Genomic DNA, 22,454 nt, shown 5'->3' with positions numbered 1-22,454 from the left:
AAACCATTTTGGCCATTTCTAACCCATTGTTTACTATTTCTAACACATTTTAAGCCATCTTAGAACATTTCTAACCCAATTTTACACACTTCTAACCCATGTTAAGCATTTTTGGCCTATTTCTAACACATTTTAAGCCATTTTTGCCCATTGCTATCCATTTTTGCCCATTTCTAAACCATTTTTCCCATTTTTAATGCATTTTAAGCCATCTTAGGACATTTCCAACCCAATTTTGCCCACTTCCAACCCATTTTAAGCCATTTTGGATGTTTCTAACCCGTTTTTCACATTTCTAACACATTTTAAGCCATCTTAGGACATTTCTAACAATTTTGCGCACATCTAACCCATTTTAAGCCTTTTCTTGCTTATTTCTAACACATTTTATGCCTTCCTTTCCCATTTCTAACCCATCTTAAGCCATTTTTGTCCATTTCTAACCCTGTTTTGGCCATTTCTAACGTGCTTTAAGCTATTTTGGCCTTTCTAACCCCTTTTGTCCATTTCTAACAAGTTTTAAGCCACTTTTGTCCATTTCTAGCTTTGTTTTGGCCATTTCTAACTCACTTCTCCCATTTCTAACACATTTTAAGCCATCTTAGGACATTTCTAAACCTATTTTGCACTCTTCTAACCCATTTTAAGCCAATTTTGCCCATTTCTAAACTATTTTTGGCCATTTCTAACCCATTTTTCCCATTTCTATCACATTTTAAGCCATCTTAGGACATTTCTAACCCAATTTTGCCCACTTCTAACCCATTTTATGCCATTGTTCCCATTTCTAACACATTTTATGCCTTCCTTTCCCATTTCTAACACATTTTAAACCATTTTTGTCCATTTCTAACCCTGTGTTTGCCATTTCTAACCTGCTTTATGCCATTTTGGCCATTTCTAAACCCATTTTTCCCCATTTCTAACCCAGTTTCCCCATTTCTAACACATTTTAACCATCTTAGGCAATTTCTAAACCGATTTTGACTGCTTCTAACCCATTTTAAGCTATTTTGGCCCATTCTAACACGGTTCAAACCATTTTGGCCTATTCCTAACCATTTTTACTATTTCTAACCCATTTCTCCCATTTCTAACATGTTATAAGCCATCTTTGCCCATTTCTAACCATGTTTTGGCCATTTCTAACCTGTTTTAAGCCTTTTTTACTTATTTCTAATACTAATATTTCTAATAAAAAATTTTTATGCCTTCTTTTCCCATTTCTATCAGGTTTTAAGCCATTTTTGTTCATTTCTAACGCCATTTTGGCCATTTCTAACCCATTTTGGCCCATTCCTAACCATTTTTGCCCATTTCTAACCCGTTTTTCATATTTATAACATGTTTAAAGCCATTTTTGTCCATTTCTAACCCTGTTTTGGCCATTTCTAACCTGTTTCAAGCAATTTTTCCTTATTTCTAACACATTTTACGCTTCTTTTCCCATTTCTAACCCAGTTTAAGCCATTTTTGTCCATTTCTAACCCTGTTTTTGCCATTACTAACCTGGTTTAAGCCATTTTGGCCATTTCTAACCCATTTTTTCCCATTTCCAACACATTTTAATCCGTCTTAGGACATTTCTGACCCAGTTTTGCCCACTTCTGTCCCATTTTAAGCCATTTTTGCTTATTTCTAATGCATTTTGTGCCTTCTTTTCCCATTTCTAACTCATTTTAAGCCATTTTTGGCCATTCCTAACCCATTTTTTCCATTTCTAAATCATTTTTGCCAATTTCTAACCTTTCTAATCCATTTTTTTGCTGTTTCTAACCCTTTGTTACCCATTTCTAACCTGTTTTAAGGCATTTATGGCCATTTCTGTCGGATTTGAAGCTATTTTGTACTATCAGGCAAGATTCATCATTAGTCAGTAGTAAAGTCACTTCTGAGTGATTTACACAAAACTGCACAGCTGTATTTGACTGCAGAGACTGCCTAGAAGGGTTGAACGATTTTAACTGCATAAGACCTTTTCTAAATAAAGTTTTCTTGACAGATGTGCTAGAAGGACATGAGGTGTGAACTGTGACAGCAGCGACTGCACCGCCTCGCTCACCACACGGCTGCTGACTGGAGCAGAGGAGGACCTGGCCGATGGGTTTTTTCCTGCTGTTAAATAAAAAGTGTTGGTGTTTTTTTCCCCAGCAGACTGGAAGCTCTGCAGATTCACCGAGCAATACTGAAGGCAATTCCATACCATTTCTAACACACATCTTAGCAGATTTAAAGCCTTAGCAGATTGGCAGAATAGGGCTATCAGGTCTACCCTGGCTAGGCTTATCAGGTCTGTCTAGGTTACCCCCCCCATTGCCCACCGTTACTGCCTATTAACCCCCATTCCCCCACCATTGCTCCCCATTACCCTCTATTAACTCCCTATTAACCCCCCCATTGCCTGCCATTACCCCCCAGTCCCCCCAAGGCCACCCCATTGCCCTCAGTGCCCTCCCAGGGCAGAAGCCGCTGTGGGGCAGTGGCTCCGAGCCCTCCAAATGGAGCTAGCAGGGAAAGTAGTGGCAGTGACAGCAGCCACCGATGTGTGAGTGTCCCATAGAGCCCCATAGGGACTCATGGATACTCCATAGCGACCCATAGACACCCCATAGATGCCTCAGAAGGACCCATAGAGACCCATACGGACCCACAGGGACCCACACAGCCCCATAGGGACCCACAGAGCACCATGCGGAACCCATAAGGAACCATATAGAATCATAGAATCATAGAATCATAGAATAGTTAGGGTTGGGAAGGACCTTGAGATCCTCAAGTTCCAACCTCCCTGCCATGGGCAGGGACACCCCACACTAAACCATGTCACCCAAGGCCTTATCCAACCTGGCCTTGAACACCGCCAAGGATGGAGCATTCACAACCTCTCTGGGCAACCCATTCCAGTGCCTCACCACCCTAACAGTAAAGAATTTCTTCCTTATATCCAACCTAAACTTCCCGTGTTTAAGTTTTAACCTGTTACCCCTTGTCCTGTCACTACAGTCCCTGATGAAGAGTCCCTCCCCAGCATCCTTGTAGGCCCCCTTCAGATACTGGAAGGCTGCTATGAGGTCTCCACACAGCCTTCTCTTCTCCAGGCTGAACAGCCCCAACTTTCTCAGCCTACCTTCATAAGGGAGGTGCTCCACTCCCCCGATCATCCTCGTGGCCCTGCTCTGGACTTGTTCCAACAGTTCCATGTCCTTTTTATGTTGAGGAGACCAGAACTGCACACAATGCTCCAAGTGAGGTCTCACGAGAGCAGAGTAGAGGGGCAGGATCACCTCCTTTGACCTGCTGGTCACGCTCCTCTTGATGCAGCCCAGGATACGGTTGGTTTTGTGGGCTGTGAGCGCACACTGCAGCCGGCTCATGTTCATTTTCTCATCAACCAACACCCCCAAGTCCTTCTCTGCAGGGCTGCTCTGAATCTCTTCTCTTCCCAACGTGTAGCTGTGCCTGGGATTGCTCCGACCCAGATGTAGGACCTTGCGCTTGGCAGCATGGTTAAACTTCATCAGGTTGGCATCAGCCCACCTCACAAGTGTGTCGATGTCCCTCTGGATGGCATCCCTTCCCTCCAGCGTATCAACCGAACCACACAGCTTGGTGTCATCTGCAAACTTGCTGAGGGCGCACTCAATCCCACTGTCCATGTCACTGACAAAGATGTTGAACAAGACCGGTTCCAACACCGATCCCTGAGGGACACCACTCGTTACTGGTTTTGAGCTGGACATTGAGCCATTGACCACAACTCTTTGCGTGTGGCCATCCAGCCAGTTCTTTATCCACCGAGTGGTCCACCCATCAAATTAATGTCTATAAACCCATAGAGACCTATAGACACTTGTAGCGCCCCATAGGCCCACCACCGAGACACACAGAGCCCCCATTTCCAACCCTATAATACTCCTATCACCCCATATCCTCCATAGATGCCACATAGCCACCCATAACTTTCCCATTGACACCCCATATACCCCCATGACACTCCATAGCCTCCAATAGCCCCCCATAGAGCCCCATATCTTCCATTGACACCCCATAGACACACCAATTCCATGCCTATAACCCCATAGCCCACCCTAGATACCTCATAGAGCCCCCCATAGACCAGAGGGGAGGTGCAGTTGGCTGACCCTGTGGCACTATAGTGCCCCCTGCTGGACACACAGCAACCAGCTGCCTCTACCCCCAAGGGGTATGGCACATAAAGGCACATAGGGACCCACAGAGAGACGCTGGGGGTGCTTGGACCCATAGAGACCCCATAGAAAATCCATAGGGACGCACTGGGGTTGGAGTTATGCACATAAAGGCACATAGGGGTCCATAGAGAGATGCTGGGGGTGCCGGGGGTGCTAGGGGTGCTGGGGCCCATAGAGACCCCATAGAAACTCCATAGTGTGCAAGGGGGCACAAAATGAAATAAATAAACTTCTCGAATCAGTTTTAAATAATGTTAAGTTTGAAGCCTTTGTAAGAGTAGCAACGAGGTGCTACTCTTCTGAGTAGCAGAGGTTACACTGAGAGTTACACTGAGGTGCACGATTCACAGAGAAAAAGAATAGAGTACAGCTGGAGAACATCCTGAGAGTCCTTGTATAAGATAAACCGTTGTAACTGATGTAGTTTTGGGCCCTTATGACCTTAGTACAAACTGAGTGTAAGAAAAAGAGGCTAGAAAAACAGGACGTAAGGATAAGGAGTATCTGGGAATAGCAGGTGTCCAGGATGGGCTGCAGTTAAACTGACAGACAAGTAGAAGGACAGGATGATTGCTGTGTCTGTGGTGTTAACAAACCAATGAAGCTGGTATGAACATCTACTGCGCGTGCTTCAAAGGCTGCCAGAAGTGCTGAGATGGTTGGAAGAAGTAAAGGACCCTCGGAGAGCAGCACCACGTTTTTGTAGGCCTGTGGGGAAACTTCCTAGAAGAATGATGTAAGTAGCCTCCTGAATGTCCAGGAGCTGCTGGGGGAAGGTTTGTTCTGGCTTTGGTGGGCGGGAAGATGGCCGTGATGAGGGAGGAAAGTGGTTTAAATGAGAGAGATGATGGGGAAGGGGGGGAAATGGCTGCTGGGGGGAGAGATGGTGGGGGTGATGGGGGATAATGGAGGTTAAATGGGATAGATGATGAGAAAGGGGACAATAGTGGGATAGGGGATAGAAGAAGGGGTGGGGGGGAATGGTGGGGGGGGTAAGATAAAATGGCGGTGGTGGGGAAAAGCAGATGGCAGATGGGGGGGACAAGATGGCGGATGGGGTTTGCCAGCACATGGTGGGTGAGGACATGTTCTCCATTCCCACATTCAAAACTCCAGCCCTCTAATACGGAATGTCAGGTGGTGGACACCAGATGGTGATGTTGGACACTCTCTGTACCTGCAGGACCAAGCTGCTGTTGTGGGCTCCATCATGTGGCCTCAGCTCCTGCCTCAGCACCAGCGTCACTCAGTGCTGCTGCACCTCTGTGGGGATGGAGATGATGAGGAGGATGATGAGGAAGAGCCCATGGATCAGGGTGAGGATAGATTAACTCTCACCCTGCCGAAACCTCTGTGCATCGAGGGGGTGCACCAGCTCCCCATGCCACAGTGGCAGCCTCATGGTATGTGGTGCTCAGCACTGAGCCTCCAGCGTTCCTGTCGTCATTGCCATCATCCCGGATCCATCCTGGAGACGCAGGAAAATCTCTCATTGGGTGATGGGCAGTAGCACCCTGGGGTGCAGCCCAGCAGCAGCCACCCCACAGTGCCAGTGAGGTCCAGGGGCTGCAGCAGCACCTGGTTCTGATCCTAGCGGCATTCCTGGTGTTCCTGGCCCTCGATGCCCAGCAGCAGGTACTCCGTGGGGGACAGGCAGCCCACCCAACACAGCGAGCCTCATAGATATCCTGAAGTACCCCATGGGGCCCCCACACCCCATAAGTACCCCAACACCAGTTGACTCTTTGATGTGCTTTCATTTTTATTTACTTTAATTTGCATTTCATTAAGGTTTCTTCACTTTTATTCATTTTTTTGAATATTTTAATCACTTTATTGATATTTTATTGACTTTTTTCTTCAGTTTTCTTTCAGTTTTCATTCATTTTTTTTTTCCGATTTGGTTTAACCACTTTCAGTAACTTTTTTTCTTTTTTTTTTTTTTTTCCCCCGAGGTACCCCATAGCGACCCAGAGCAACCCCTGGACATCCCATAGACCCAGTAGATCCCCTATAGGGACCCCCAAGCCTCATAGACTCCATATAGACATCCCATAGGGTCCCAGAGCGACCCATAGACACCCCACAGCAACTTTCAGCGAACCGTGGACATGCCACAGTGACCTACAGAGACCCACAGACACCACATAGTGACCTATAGACACCCAGAGCAAAGCGTAGACAGCCCTTAGCCACCCGCACATGGCCCCATGACAACCCTTATGACTTATGGCGTCATGATGTCACCAGGACTGAGATGACATCATTGCCAACCCCCATGGTGCCCCACAGGGCCCCCACTACCCACTTGCCCCCCATATGTACCCCAGGTTTTTAATTTGCTTTCATTCATTTTTATGAAATTTCATTCACTTTTATTTGAGATTCATTCAGGCTTATTAATAGAATCATACAATAGTTAGAGTTGGAAAGTACCTTAAGATCATCTAGTTCCAACCCCCCTGCCATGGGCAGGGACATTTTTTATTCCTTTTTATTTTACTTTCATTTACTTTTTATAATCACTTTGTTCACTTTGCTTTGCTTTTTACTGACTTTGCGCAGTTTTAGTCAGCTTTATTTGCTTTGCATTCATTTTTGTTCTTCGGATTTATTTGCTTTGTCGTCCTTTTTGGTAACTTTTTTTGTTGTTGGTTTTGGTTTTTTTTTTTTTGGGTGCCCCATAGCGACCCAGAGAAACTCATTGACATTCCATAGAGCCCCATATACCGTATAGACATCCTATGGGGATGTACGGCAACCGATAGATACCCAACAGCAACCCATGGACCCTCCACAGAGACCCATGTAGAACTCGTAGTGACCCATAGATGACCGTAAGAACCCCCAGAGACACATAGAGACCCCAGAGTGACCCCCCCACACTGCCCCATGGTGACCCGTAGCACCCCATGGACATCCTCCACTGCCCCGTAATGTCCTGTAGACCCACAACTCACACCCCATGAATTTTTTTATTCTCTTTCATTCATTTTTATTCACTTTTTCATAATGTATAATCACTTATATTCACTTTTCATTGAATTTCTTCAGTTTAATTCACTTTTTAATTGGTTTTTAGTCACGTTTAGTCACTTAGTGTTCACTTTTATTCAAGTTGTATTCAGGTTGATTACCTTTTTGTTCTCTTTTTAATGACATTATGATTGGGCTGGGCTGGGTATGGGGCCAAGGCGAGGAGAATGATGTCCTGAGGGTGTTGTCTGTGCTGTGGAAGGGGCTGTGGGAGGTGCAGGGTTAATAAAATCCTGGGGGTGTTGTCTGTGCTGTGCTGGGGGCCATGGGAGGTACGGGGTTAATAAAGGCCTCCCCCAGAAAAAAACTAATTAAATTAAACAAATATTTAAAATAATCAAATAAGTAAACAAAATAATAAATTAAGTGGTCATGAACCTAAATAATTAATTAAGTGAAATAATTATGCTAATTATCTAAAAATTTTTTTACAACTTTTTAGATTTTTTATTTTTTAGGTTTTTGCCAGCCTACATGTAGGACAAGGAAAAAAAATTTTTTCCTGAAAAAACTAATTAGCTCAAAAAATTATGTTGTTTAATCAGTTAAGTAAACAAATTAAACTAATAAATCAATTAAGCTCATTAAGTCACCTAATTAAACCATTAAATAAGCTATGCATTATGCTAATTAGCTAAAACAATTGTTTTAGGCTTTTTAAATTTTTTGGGTTTTTTTCCTCACACACACACACCCCATCTCCCCCCCCAGCCCAAACCCCTCCCCCAAACACCTCTATCCTGCCCCGCCCACCCAGCCCACACCTCCCCCCAAAAAAACTAATTAGATTAAAAGAATATTTAAAGTAATCAACTAAGTAAAAAAAAAAAAATTAATTAGTGAATGAGCCTAATTAATCAATTAAGCAAAATAATTATGCTAATTATCTAAACCAATTTTTTTTACTTTTTTATATTTTTTTATTTTTTAGGTTTTTGCTGGCATACAGACAGGACCAGGAAACAAAATTTTTTTCCCTGAAAAAACTAATTAGCTAAAAAAATATGTTATTTAATCAGTTAAGTAACCAAATTAGTTTAATAAATTGATTACGCTCACTTTTCTTTTTTTTTAAATAAAAAAAATTGAAGCCACCATCAAAGTCAGGGTCAAAGGTCATAGCTCATGGCCCAGGTCAGGGTCATGATCAGCATGACATGATCTGGGGGAGCGGTTTGGGGTGGGCAGGGACGGTGTTGATGGCATATCCAGGGGTGTGGGTGGGGCTAGGGTAGGGTTAACTAAAGTGTGCAGGGAGGGGTGTGGTCTCAGCTAGGGGCAGGTTGGCCTGGGGTGGGGGGTGTGATGGGGAGGTGTGGCTTGGTTAGGGGCGTGGCCAGGGCTTTGGGCAGGGTTTGTGAAGGGCTGTGGGTGTGTCCAGGCTGAGGGCGGGGCCATGCGCAATTGCATCTCCTTTGCAATGAATGTAGGTGTGGCTAGTGTGGGGCTGGGGGCGTGGCCAGGGCGGGGTCACCCCCTGAGTGGGGCGTGGTCTGCGTTGGGCTCGGGGCTAATGGAGATTGTGGCCACAAGAGGGGGCGCGGGTCCAGGCGAGGTGTGGGTGGAGCGTCGCTGGAGCTGAGGCAGGCGTCACTACAGGGGGCATGGTCTCAGCTACTGGGGGATCTGAAACAGATTTGAGGTGGGACCATGGGGGGGGGCGGAGGCAGATGAGGCCTGAGTGGGTAATAAACGCTTTGGATGGAGGTGAGGTTACATACAGGGTGCAGCCATGCCACGGGTCAGTGGAGCTATGCGAGGTGCAGGTTAAGTAAGAGCCTGAAGGGGTGTGCACTGTGTTGTGGGTTGGGCTCCCTCCCAACACCGCCCCTTTTATATCCTCGCCCTCTCCCACCTCCCAGCCAATCACCGCGCCGCTCGCCTCACAGCAAGGGTGGGACATGGATATGGTGGGTTAACGTCGTCCAATCCCTGGCCTGGCCGCCTCTCCCTTGTACAGCGAGCAACTGACGGGACGCTTTCCCGCCTAGCGACCGGAGCCAATCAGCGGTGTCCCTCAGTGTGAGAGAGCGATGGCGGCAGCCGGGGAGGAAGGAGGAGAAGGTGGTGGTGGGGCGGGGATTCTGGAGGGGTGGGTCCTGTTCTGGGGTGAGGCCAATGAAGGATGGGGGCATGGTCTAGGCTGCAGCCGGGTGCTGGGGTGGTGGCAGAATTGGGGTGGGACCAGTGTGCAGGTGGGGCTGGGTGCTGGTAGGGGACTGAGGCTAGTGGGGGGGTGGGCGGGCACTGTGCTGGGGGCATGGTGTAGGCTGTGGACAGGGTTAGGGATGGATGCAGAGCCAAGTGGCTCTGCAGGTGGTGTGGCCAAAGGTTACTGAGCAGGTGTATTCCAGTCATACCAATCCACAAGACACATCCCTGAAGGATGTGAACTGTTTGTGGATGAGTGCTGACACCTTCCCATAGTTTTGGGTGACCCTTCTCCTTTCAAATGCAAAATTCAGAGGTCAGTTACTACAGTTGCAAGTTTTCATCCTCCCTCCCAGGGATTTGCTTTTGAGACACCTTATCAGGGTCACTCTCACAGCACAACAGAACCCCTTAAGGCTCACGGTTACTTCTTCATTTTGCTCACCCCTGCCTCAGTCTCAGAATTCCCAGCAGTGTTCCCCCTGGTCCTCCAGACTGGGTAAGCTGAGTGCTGTGGAAAATAATGACTAGTAGTAAGCCACGTTGTAAGATGCTGTGCATGATGAAGCAGATGCTAAGGAGATTAGATTAGGGGACTGGTTTTGGTGAAGGGACTATAGATTTTTTCCACTCCTTCTGTAATGGAGCGCCTTGAGACAGGTGCTGACAAAAAATGTCCCATTGCCGATGCTTCCCCTCGGTTGATAGTCCTATGCGATCTGGAGCTAGGCCATAGTATCAGGTTGCACTCCAACACGAAAAGCTAGAAGTCTGATCTGGAAAGAATTGGAACTGCCCATGGAATGCTGTTAGACACACGATCAAATAGTGGTTTGCTGAGGAGAGGATGACCAGGCCTCAGTGTTATCCGAGATCAGTATAGAGAAAACAAAATTTGCAGCCATGGCAGCGACTGCTGTCTCTTAAATGTTGCCCTTTACAGGGCTTGGCACCCTGAACTGTAATAGAGACTGTTAGTCTTTCTTGTGGCCAGTGAACAGGTATGAAGGAACTGAAAGACCGTGCAGAAACTGGGGAGCGGCTGCTTGTTTTGCTGCATGTGGATATATGTGATTGCACATACATCTGCACACATGTGCCTTGTGCATGTGCTCTGTTACTTTCTGACACAGTCATTTCAGTGTTGTGATAATTCCAGGTGCCAAGCAAGAGGGACACAAAAAAGTTGCCTAGCAGTTATGTTAAACAACTCAGGGCTCTTGGCTATTAGCCCACACAAAGTCATTATCTTCAGCTGTTTTCAAATAAGCTTTGCAGATTAGAACTAATGTCCAAGATAAGTCACTAAGAACATAACTAGATTTTAATATTTAGAATTTTTATGCTCCTTTAGTGGCTAAATTACTGTAATTTCATATGCCATTAGGCTATGAAACTTCATCTGAGCAGAGATTATTCACGTTCACTCATCCCATTTTAGAATTTGCATCTGTTGTTTTAACTATATAAAATCTTTCTGCACCTAAGGCACTTTTTAAAATCCTTGTTTCATAAGTTCTGGTGGCTTACTTTGCTTTCAGATTAGTCCCTTTATTAGATTGTGTTTTCTCAAGGTCTGAAATGAGTATGAGTTGAGATGAATCTAGAAAAATCTTATTTTCAGATGAGGATTTCTCAGCTCATGCTTCAGCTCACAAATGCGCATGGACACACGTATGCATGTTATATGGGCAGGCAGTACTGGTCACACAAAGACGCGTGCACCCTCCTGTCAGTCTGTAAGATCTAGCGAATGTTGACCAAATTTGCCATATCATTCTGTTTATTCCGTCACACTCATGTGATGTAATTTAGCTTTCTTTTCCTACCTGTCAAGCTCTCACACCTCCTCACTCCCCCAGATCCTCTAACTTGATGTTAAGACACTTTTGGAAGTAGTTGCATTGTTTTCTGCAATGCTTGTTATTTCAGATGCAAAACAGTGCTATCCAGGAAGACCAGTTCACAGAACCCAGTAACATATCCCAGCTACTGTGGAGTAGGAACCTACTTCTTTATATGATCCTGGCTTTTTAAAGAAACCTTACAGCAAACTAAAGCCACATCCACTTCCTGTCACCCCAGTTTTGACAGAAGAGTGTTAAGGGCCTTTAAGCCTCAGTAGTCCCAGAGATTCAATAGCTTGCCCAATGACTGCTGGAAAGCCTGTGGCAGAGGAAAGACTGGAGTCCAGTTGCTAGTCCCTGCTCTGACTGGTCTGCTAATGTGAATGAAAAGACACTTGAGGAACTACAATAGTTCATAAAATAAAGCAAACTTTACAATTATGTGTGAATGGGAACAAATATGAAGTAGGAAAATCTGACAGCGAAGCACCATCTGCAGCTGTAGTGCACAATTGATTTTAAGGGCTGTGGATTGCAGTGTGCTGTGTTGCTTGGCATGTGACACACTGGCACATCACATCGAGTGCACTATCAGTCTTTTTTGCACGTGTACTTGCCTTCTGGTAGTAATCATGTTTCACACAGTAAGTGAAAAAGACCAATAAATGGCTCTGGTCTTTTGCAAGTCTGTTGATATGGTTTGCTCTTGCTTTGGCACTTCACATCCACGTTTCTTGTGTCATGTTGAAGTACAGCAGAACACTCAGGAGTATATGTCTTTAAGAGAACAGAGCCTATCAGATGCAAATTTGGACGCAGGCATACGCATCTTTGAATCAGATTTCAAGTGAACTCACATGTATTTCAGTGATGTGGTCATTCCCACTCCTTTGACTTAATCCAGTGCTTTCACAAACAGTATTTGCGAGCTCTGCTTTGAGACTGCCACTCATTATAGTAAGTTTTAAACATGCATGCTGATTGATCCAAGTTGTCTTGTTGGCAGCAACCTAGAACCTTGAATCTTGTTCTCTAAGTTCATCTCTTCATTCATTAGAGGATTAATTCTGGACTGCAAATGACAGCAAGCAGGGGTGAGCTACAGAAGATGCCAGACACCACTTGCTGGCACAGGGAACTTACAGTGCACAGCATTGCCCTATCCCTGCTTGTTATGTGGCCCATACGCCGAATGTTTGTCTGATACAAATCTGCATAATTCCAAAACACTGTGTTAATTTATGTACTTCATTACAAGCATATTTATCCTTATGTTATTTTTACTTCAGCTTACCCATCCATCTGCAGCAAAGGTGCAGATGAAAGAAAGCTTCAGTCACCAAGGCAGCGGTAGCTACCCCTCTGTCTAGGACACAGTGAACAGCATGCTGATGTCAGGCAGAGTCATGGCTTGCTAGTGAGGAGTGAATAATGCTGTTATTTCCTGGGGAATGACAATACTACAGGGATGTGATGCAATACAGCCAACAACATTGGCAGTCTGGCTTCTGTCTCTTCTGGAAAACTTTACTGTCCTTAAGGTGCTGATGTATATAATAATGAAGAGGGCAGTTCTGCCCATGGTTCAACTGATTTATTTTATGTTTACAGGGTTTTCAATTCTGACAAAGCTAATAACCTCACTGTTTTAATAAGTAATCTCTCCTATACTGTAAAATAAGTTGTAAAATGCAGAGTGTCCCAGTACTGTAAGTACTTAGTTGTCTTGTCTGCAGTGATTTGACCCTTATCAATAAAATCAAAGGGCTAACTATAAAACCCTGGAAACTGGAATATCTGACTGTAACTGTATGCCTTGATAAAGCCCTAGCAATTGCTTGCTGTACTAATACCTGATTGAAGCCAGTTCTGTAATGGTAGCTTATGCTTTTGCTTACAAGGTCTTTCTAAGGCTACTTGAGGAAGGAAACTGAAGCTTAGAAATACTCTTTTTGGGCCCAGTAGTCTAGTTGCAAGTCTAGATTTGGAAAGATTTGCTTTGTCTTGACAGGGTTTTTTAAAGCTTTGTTGTGTATTTGAGGTTGGGGAAGGGTGTCTAGTTACCAATTTCAGACACATGGGTCTTCTATCCACATACCAGCTACAGAATGAAGAGCGTAGCCTTGAAATTGGCAGGCTTTGGCTTTCCTACCTTAAAAAGTTACACCACTTTTTGTGTAGTGGCATACGGCATGCTCTGAGGCTGCCATTTGAACTAAGAAAAAGGCAGCAGAAATATTGCTATACTTCAAAGCATAAAGCAGTTCTGAGAGGAGGAGCATACTGCAGGAGTGAAAAAATATAAAGACAGAAAAGTCTTATATAACACAGTGAGGGCATTCTTCCATTTCAAACTTTTTCTGATTAAGGAGCATTCAAGATGTAGCATTTTCATTCCATGCTTCACTGAAAATGCAAGGAATAAATTCTGTCCTGTGAGTAACAGACTGGCTGATTGTTTAGAGCATTGTTTTCCAAAAATAAAGATCTAATATGGAAAAGCAGTAGCATGTGCTCTTGTCCTTTTGGGTCTCACTGCAGGATCCAGTTGACACAGACTGGTAAAATGACTTTGGGGACTGTTCTTTCTAAGACAGCATTGGTACCTTGTGTGCCAGTGGGACTTTTGAAACATGCTGTGCCATTTGCAAACTAGACACTTTTCAGAAATCCAGGAAGTGCCATACAAGCAGATATTTATGTGCTCAGTGTGCAGGAATGCAGAGCTTTCTATCATTTGGTCAAGGAGGAAGTGGCTTTTTCAGTACTGGAAATAAGTTCTGAGCATGAGGATACTGTGACAGTTAGGATGCTATCTCCCATGAACTGAGCTGGCCTGGAAAGAATGTTTAATGTGCCTGACAAGAAGCTCTGCTCAGTTATCCTGAACTTCAGGGTGAGCTGAGCCTCCTAGCAACTGCTACTGTCATTTACTGGTAGGCCTTACCAAAGCCAGTGGAAAACAAAGCCACCCTGCCAAGTTGCTTGGAGGAGTGAAAGGCAGAGAAACATCTCCAGTGCAGGGGAGGTGCCTGGAGTACAATTCACATGACATATCTGTGACAGCAGTGGACACTTTTTACTGCCTCTATGCAGACCATGTGCATCTGGGTGAATGACTCTGCTCTTCATACTGTATACAATAGTGGTTTTGTGATAAAATTTGGCAGTGTTGAGGTCACAGGGCACTCCGTTTGTCTGTTGTCATATCATATAGAAAATAACCTATTGCTGACTGTTTGTTTAGCTAACACAATGGAGTTCTGGTCTGTGATAGAGTTTCTCTTGTGCTCTCATCATACAAATAAGTAAACAGTAATATTAAAAGAGGGGGGACAAATGTGTTGTATTGAGTAGAGAAGGTCGGATATTCCAGCATGTTTCAAGCTGCCTCAAGCACCTTGTGGGATCTGGCCTTGCATGTTTCGGTGTTAATTTTTTTTTACCTTGGGAGAGAAGATAAGAAGCTTTCACTGCTACACCAAAGCATCTATATCATGTATTTATATATTCTACAGGACTACAGATTTCAGGTGGCTGCCAAGCATTTTCTGATTCAGGGAAGTATAGCAGGGATTTCTGTAAATATTCCATTAAGAGATAAGTTTGCTGTAGGAACCTTGTAGAATTCTGCCTGCAGGACGCACTAACTTTAAGCATTCTGTGTATGTGGCAACCTACTCTAATTAAGGTATCACCTGTTCATGGCAACAGTGTTAGCAAAGGTAAATCCAGGCATGGCTTCTGTTGGGGTTCTGAGAGGAGTGAATTGACTGTCTTGGGTTTTAATGGAAAATGGAAGGGCCCCTAAATGGTGCTTCTGTCTTAGGAATTAAACCCTGTTTGGTAAAAGGAGTAAGCTTGACCCTTATGAGTAACATGAGTGGTGATATAACTACATTAATGCTAGCTGTTGTGTAAATATTTCAATTTAGGCAAATGATACTGCTAATTTAGCAAAATTCAGGGGTTTCTAAGAACTGAGAGATGGAATCCAGGTCACACTGTCCCTGGGTATCTTCCTGCTTTGCCACTAGTAATACATTTAATCTCTCAAGCATTACAGACCTTAAGATGAAGCTGTCCAGGTTAGAAGTAATTGCAATGACCCACAGGTTTTACAAAAACATGGAAGATAGTATGACAGCCCTCCACTTCTTTCTTTCCACTCAAAATATTTCAGAAAGGTAGAAGCTATATTTGGCTTGAATTTTACTGAGTAGCTTCCTTGTGTTACAGTTTATCGCATCTGAGTTTTTCTAAGACACTGACCGCTATCAGAAGTGTCTCTGTGTAAACCAATTGCAGAATAAGCCGTTATCTTTACTGTGCTACAGAATTAAGTTATGGAGCCCATGTCAAAGAGAATGAGAGACCTACAGAGTGGAGTAAATCATCACTCTGATATAATTCACAGCAAAATACACTCCAAAAAAATTAACTATTTGTATGCCACTGGTTAGAACGCTGGTGTAAATAGGTGTTTCCTGAAATGAGGTTGTAGTAAGGTGTCAGTCTCTTTTACCAAGTAATAAGCAATAGGGCAACAGGAAATGGCCTCAAGTTGTGCCACATAAAATTTAGATTGGATATCAGGAAATATTTCATCACTGAAGCATCACTCAAGCACTGGAACGGGCTGCCCAGGGAAGTGGTGGAGTCACCATCCCTGAAGTTATTTAAAAGACATGTAGTTGCGATGCTTAGAGACATGGTTTATGGTTCCCTTGGCAGTGCAAGGTTAATGGTTGGACTTGATGATCTTAGAGGTTCTTTCCAACCTACATGATTCTATGATTCCTCTTTTGTACCGTTAATTAAGGAATACTCACAAGTATTGGTAAATGCCAAAATGGTGTAAATAATCTAAGTTAACAGGAGAGGGAGATTAAACCTCAGGTAAAATTACTTCCTCAAAGCCATGCAAAGAACATGTGCCAGAGAGGACTAGTCCTGACTCCAAGTCATATTTTCAAGCCATAAACAGACCTCCTTTCTTCACATAGAATTGAAGTATAATGGTGGAATATCTCTTTTAGGTAGCAGAAATACTTCTTTCATGCTTGAGTTTGCCAGATTGTTGCATGTGATTGATGAAAAGCTAGAGGTGATATTCCCAACCACTGAAATAGCAGAATCCTTAAGGGGACATCTGGCCATCATCTTTTGATACCTACATGCTGATTTTCTTCTCATTCAGTTTATACAACCTTAATTCCTCTGAACACATAGAATTAGTCTAGATTTACACCAGAGATACACAGAATCTGGATCAGACCTTTAGAACTAGTCAAACTTCTCAGGGGGAGCTCCATGGAGGTTTGGCAGCATCTGTATGCATAGAGCCCTTTGAAGAAAGGGCAGACAGCTCAAGCATTTTTGGGTCCTACCTTACGAGAAGCCATGCATCAGGTTGTATAACAGGGGGCCACATATGTGTATACCATTGTCCTGCAGCAGGGAACAGGCAATAGCTGCATCCAGACACAGGATGCCTTTTAGTTGAGTTGTACTCCTTTGATTTAAAGACCTGCTTAAAATGCTTGCTCTCTCAATACTGGAAGGATGTCAGATTTTAAGAGCCTTAAAACTTTCAAAAACCTTGAAAGAGATAGCTGCACAGTCCTCTCACACCAACAGAAAACCCAAGTATGTTCCAGATGTTTACACCAAGTGAATGTCTAGATCAGATCCAAAGTGTTAAAAAATTCCCTCAGTGATTTATAGAGGTGCAGTGAGGCCCTCATCCAATGTAGCTCACCCTCCTTCCACTGAATTCAGTGGAATTTTACCACTTCCTGCATATTTAAGAAGTGACCCATTAAAACTCCAAGGAAAGTACCCCCAGTGTGTGTGGGCATTACATTCTTGTCACTATTTGCCACTGAATACGTATTTGAGCATGCTCCTTAAATGGATTCTGGCAAAATAATACTATAGCTATGCATGTATTTGTAAACCCACAGTGCTATTAAAATATCATTAAATGAGTTTACTATGCAGTGGAAGTAGTCTGTGAACACTCAAGACTAAAGAAATCTTTTTCTTTCGCAAATCTGAAGGTCAAATGTACATGTTAAAAGGAACCTTCGGATCATGCAGAACTAGCCAACCAATATGGATTTATATTTATTTTAGGTTCCTTTTATGGAAGTGATTAAGCACCTGTTTCATCATGTTCTATATATGCTAGCAGATAATCAACAATGATGTAAATCCAAATGCTTGGATATAAATTTGCTTATTTTGTTTAGAGGAGTAGGTTCAATTTGTTTGGATGAAGTTTAATTTGGAAGATATTGTGGCTTGCTTGATATGCCAAATTTTCACTCTCAAACCACAGGGAAAACAGTTTAGAGCTTAGCACTGCAAATGAAGCTATTTTAGTCTAGTATCGTTGTACTAGAGCACTGTGTTGGTCAGATTTGAGCCACTAGGGAAAAAAATCATGGCAATGAATCAGTGCAGATCTGCCAGAACAGCTATACAGGTTTTCATAAACACACAGTCATCTAAAACCATTGATTTATAGTGAAATAAAGCTTTAATGTGAAATAAAGCTTGGAACATTTAACAGATTATGCTGGAGAGGGACTCTTCGTCAGTGACTGTATTGATAGGACAGGAGGTGATGGGTTCAAACTTAAACAGTGGAAATTCAGCTTAGATATAAGGAAGTTCTTCCCCGTGAGGGTGGTGAGGCACTGGCACAGGGTGCCCAAAGAAGCTGTGGCTGCCCCATCCCTGGCAGTGTTCAAGGCCAGGTTGGATGGGGCTTGGAGCAAGCTGCTCTAGTGGAAGGTGTCCCTACCCGTGGCAGGGGTAGGAACTGGATGAGCTTTAAGGTCCCTCCCAACCCAAACCATTCCATGATTCTATGATTGTGTAACACAGGGTTATTTCCTGTCCCACACCCAAATTAAACTGACTCATTTTTTCCTTTTCCCTTCTCTCTTCTCATTTTTTCCTTTTCCTCTTTGCAGGAATCTTAATAGATTTGTAGAAGTGTTTCTGTTCTCTTCTTAGAAATGCAAAATTATTAACTTCCCTGGGCAACGCTGGGAAAATGATCATGCAACTATTGCATACCCTAGCTGTTCTACTAGGCACAGATCAGTTTTCAAGAGGATTATTCATACTTGCACAAGAGTCAGACACTCATATTGCTGTAGTCCATAGTTCCTGACCAGGACCACTGAAGGCAGTGGATTTACACACAAGACAAAATGAGCATCCTGTAGCCTCTTGTACGTTTTCACTCCAGGTGGGGCATCAGATGGAAGGAACTCAAACTTGTTTATCAAAGCCTGTGGTGAGCATGTTGGATTGGCATTTATTTAAAGACAAATACAAAGCTCCTCTTTATGTAAATTGAACATATTTGGTTCTGAACTTAAAACATGTTTGTTTTATCCTTAGTTTGGTGCGTAACCATACCACTTTTCAGTGACAGCTTTCCAAACAGAACCTTGCCTTAAGACAGCTAAACTGGCTATTTGAGATAGGCTGTGGAATGTAATATGTTCCATGGATGCTGGTTTGCTTACAGGGTAAGTTAGATACTCTAGAAATGCCATAAGGCCCATACAAAAAACATGACACTGCTACAAAAATTGTTCAAATTTTGTATTACTTTAAGGCATAGTATTTGGACCATTGCTTACAGAGTATTGACAGGGTTATCATAAGGCAAGTTTTCCTGGATGTTTCCTCTTCTTCTGCTGGGAGATTTTGCCAAATGAGTTTTTAAGGACTTTATAGTCCTTGCCAAATATCTTCAGTCAGGCTATCCTTCCTCTAGAAATCCTGGATGTAACTACAGCACTTAATACTACTTGTTCATCTTCCCCTTCATGTCTAGCCAAGCTGTGTTACCAGCTAATTTAACTGGAACTGTTATGTTCTTCAAGGTTCTAAGTTGTGCTGGAAAACATGATAACTGGGACCTTTTTCTTGCTGGCAGAAGAGAGTTTATTTCATCATAGTAGACAAATGTCAAGAAACCTCATAAAGGAAAACAAATAACAGTGTGCTTTAATAAAATGGCATGATGCTGCTGTTCTAGGGCAGTTTTTCTTTCTAGTACTCCAGATTGATTCTAAAAAGTGGTAAACAGAAGTGCTTAAGGAACTATTGAGACCTCATGAGCAGAAAAATACTCATTGATCTTGGTCTTTTGGCTGTTGTTCAGACCTGAAAAGGGGTCCATAATTAGAATCATAGAATCATAGAATAGTTAGGGTTGGGAAGGACCTTAAGATCATCAAGTTCCAACTCCCCTGCCATGGGCGCGAACACTTCACACTAAACCGTGTCATCCAAGGCTCTGTCCAACCTGGCCTTGAACACTGCCAGGGATGGAGCATTCACAATTTCCTTGCGCAACCCATCCCAGTGCCTCACCACCCTAACAGTAAAGAATTTCTTCCTTATATCCAACCTAAACTTCCCGTGTTTAAGTTTTAACCTGTTACCCCTTGTCCTGTCACTACAGTCCCTGATGAAGAGTCCATCCCCAGCATCCTTGTAGGCCCCCTTCAGATACTGGAAGGCTGCTCTGAGGTCTCCACGCAGCCTTCTCTTCTCCAGGCTGAACAGCCCCAACTTTCTCAGCCTGTCTTCATATGGAAGGTGCTCCACTCCCCTGATCATCCTCGTGGCCCTGCTCTGGACTTGTTCCAACAGTTCCATGTCCTTTTTATGTTGAGGAGACCAGAACTGCACACAATACTCCAAGTGAGGTCTCACGAGAGCAGAGTAGAGGGGCAGGATCACCTCCTTTGACCTGCTGGTCATGCTCCTTTTGATGCAGCCCAGGATACGGTTGGTTTTGTGGGCTGTGAGCGCACACTGGCAGCTCATGTTCCTTTTTTAATCGACCAACACCCCCAAGTCCTTCTCTGCAGGGCTGCTCTGAATCTCTTCTCTGCCCAACCTGTAGCTGTGCCTGGGATTGCTCCGACCCAGGTGTAGGACCTTGCTCTTGTCATGGTTAAACTTCATAAGGTTGGCATCAGCCCACCTCACAAGCATGTCAAGGTCCCTCTGGATGGCATCCCTTCCCTCCGGCGTATCAACCGAACCACACAGCTTGGTGTCATCTGCAAACTTGCTGAGGGCGCACTCAATCCCACTGTCCATGTCACTGACAAAGATGTTGAACAAGACCGGTCCCAACACCGATCCCTGAGGGACACCACTTGTTACTGGTCTCCAGCCGGACATCGAGCCATTGACCACAACTCTTTGCGTGTGGCCATCCAGCCAGTTCTTTATTCACCAAGTGGTCCATCTATCAAATTGATGTCTCTCTAATTTAGAGACAAGGATGTCGTGTGGGACAGTGTCGAATGCTTTGCACAAGTCTAGGTAGATGATATCAACTGCTTTACTAGACCCTGTTCATCAGTTCTGTAGCCCCATCATAGAAGGCATGCCTTCCAGGAGAATCTGCTCCAAGATTTTGCCAGGCACAGAGGTGAGACTGACTGGTCTGTAATTCCACAGGTCATTTTTGTACTTCAAGACAAAGGTTATTTCCTGATAAGATTTGATTGGAGAAAAAGAGCATGAGATACTGAGTCAGTTAAGGAGAGCTGAGCATCAAATTCCTATTGTGATCAGGGCATCAAAATCTCTTAGATAAATTTAAGGTCTGAGGATCTAAGTGTTTTGTTTCCATCTTTGAATCATATTATTTGGTTTGGGCTTCACTTACGGTGTTTACTTACAATACTATCTGGTTTGAGAAACTTTGAGACTAACATATTCCCATGCTGTGTCCAGCTTCAAGAGCTCAAAAGCAGGAGACTCCGAACAGGAACAGAAAGGTGAGTGTGGTTTTAGACTATTGAAGTATGAAGCCAATTCCTCATTTGTGGTATGGCAGAGACAGAGAATTAAAGTTGTAACTTGAATTTGCTGTGAATTGTTGGTATCCTGACCTGTACTGCAAATTCTTCTAAATGTGTGAATGAGAGGCACTTTTAAAATACTGGGGGTTTATGATTATTCTATGGTTGCTGAGTTTGGAAACAAAAGACCCCCAAAAAACCCAAACCAAACAAAAAAAAATTTTCTTGCCTCTTCTAGACCCTGCTGAGAATGGGTTGAAAATTTTCTTTCAAAACACCTTTTGTCAGAAAACTGAACTTTCAAATAGATTAATATTCTGTGGAAAAGTATAAACATCCTTTAGTAATTTTAAAAATATTGTTAAAATGGAAAGTTTTACCATGAAGGGAGGAATATTTTCCAAAGAATTACAGTATTAGTACCATTAGATAACAGTTGATAGGTGTGAGCTATTCACACACAGATGTATGTTAGATAAGGTTGTGTATGTTAAGAAATGATCTGTGAGCAAGTGGTAATTGACTCCTGTTATTATTACTCCAGGGTTTTACACATACTGACTTAAACCCTTCGAAGGCTGGAGGTGGGGTTAAAAGTTGATAAAGAATTTCTCCAGCTTTCACGGCACATTCTAGGTTTACAGGCTGAGCTATTTGCTACTGGCTGTTCAGAGAACAACTGTTGACAACTGTTAAATGAGTCCTTTCTGTAAGAAAGCAAACATGATCTTTTAAGACATTGTAATTTTTCTACAGCTGTGTTTCAATGCTGTAAAATAGGTCCCACAAAAGAGCTTGGGGTAAGAGAAGGAGAGGACAAGAAAAAGGAATGTATTCAGTGGTACTGGAAAAATGGAAGAGCTAAGTTGGTATTTAAAGTTAGCAGTAGCTTAGACAAATGGGTAAATATTACATACAGAAAGAGTCAATGATTCCATCATATGGTAAATCTTGCATGTTACCAAAAATGTTGGAGCTGAACGTGTACAGGCTAACTCTGATGGTGTAAATTTGCTTAAAGTGTCTTCCAGATTACCTTTTCCCGAGAGGCTTTCAGCATGAGGTACTGTCTTGTGCTGCAGTAGGCAATAACGAGTAAACCCCACTGTGGCTTGGGCTGGTTTGGCCAAAACATGTTACATGCACAAATCCTGGATCTGCAGGATGATTTAGCAGCTTAATATTAACACCCATCAAATCGCAGCCCATAGAGTGTGAGAGTGAGCGGGGGAGGGAGGGAGGTGTAAAGTTTGTGTGCGTGACAGGACATTTGAGCCTTCAGCATGTGTGTCTAAAGGTGCATTCCTCTCTGTGTTCCACCAGAGACAGCTCTCCTCTCCCTTTACCTCGCTGCT

This window comes from Psittacula echo (genome assembly GCF_963264785.1).
Source record: "Psittacula echo genome assembly, chromosome: 15".
NCBI classification, from domain to species: Eukaryota; Metazoa; Chordata; class Aves; order Psittaciformes; family Psittacidae; genus Psittacula; species Psittacula echo.
Note: the sequence above shows the minus strand (reverse complement) of the source record.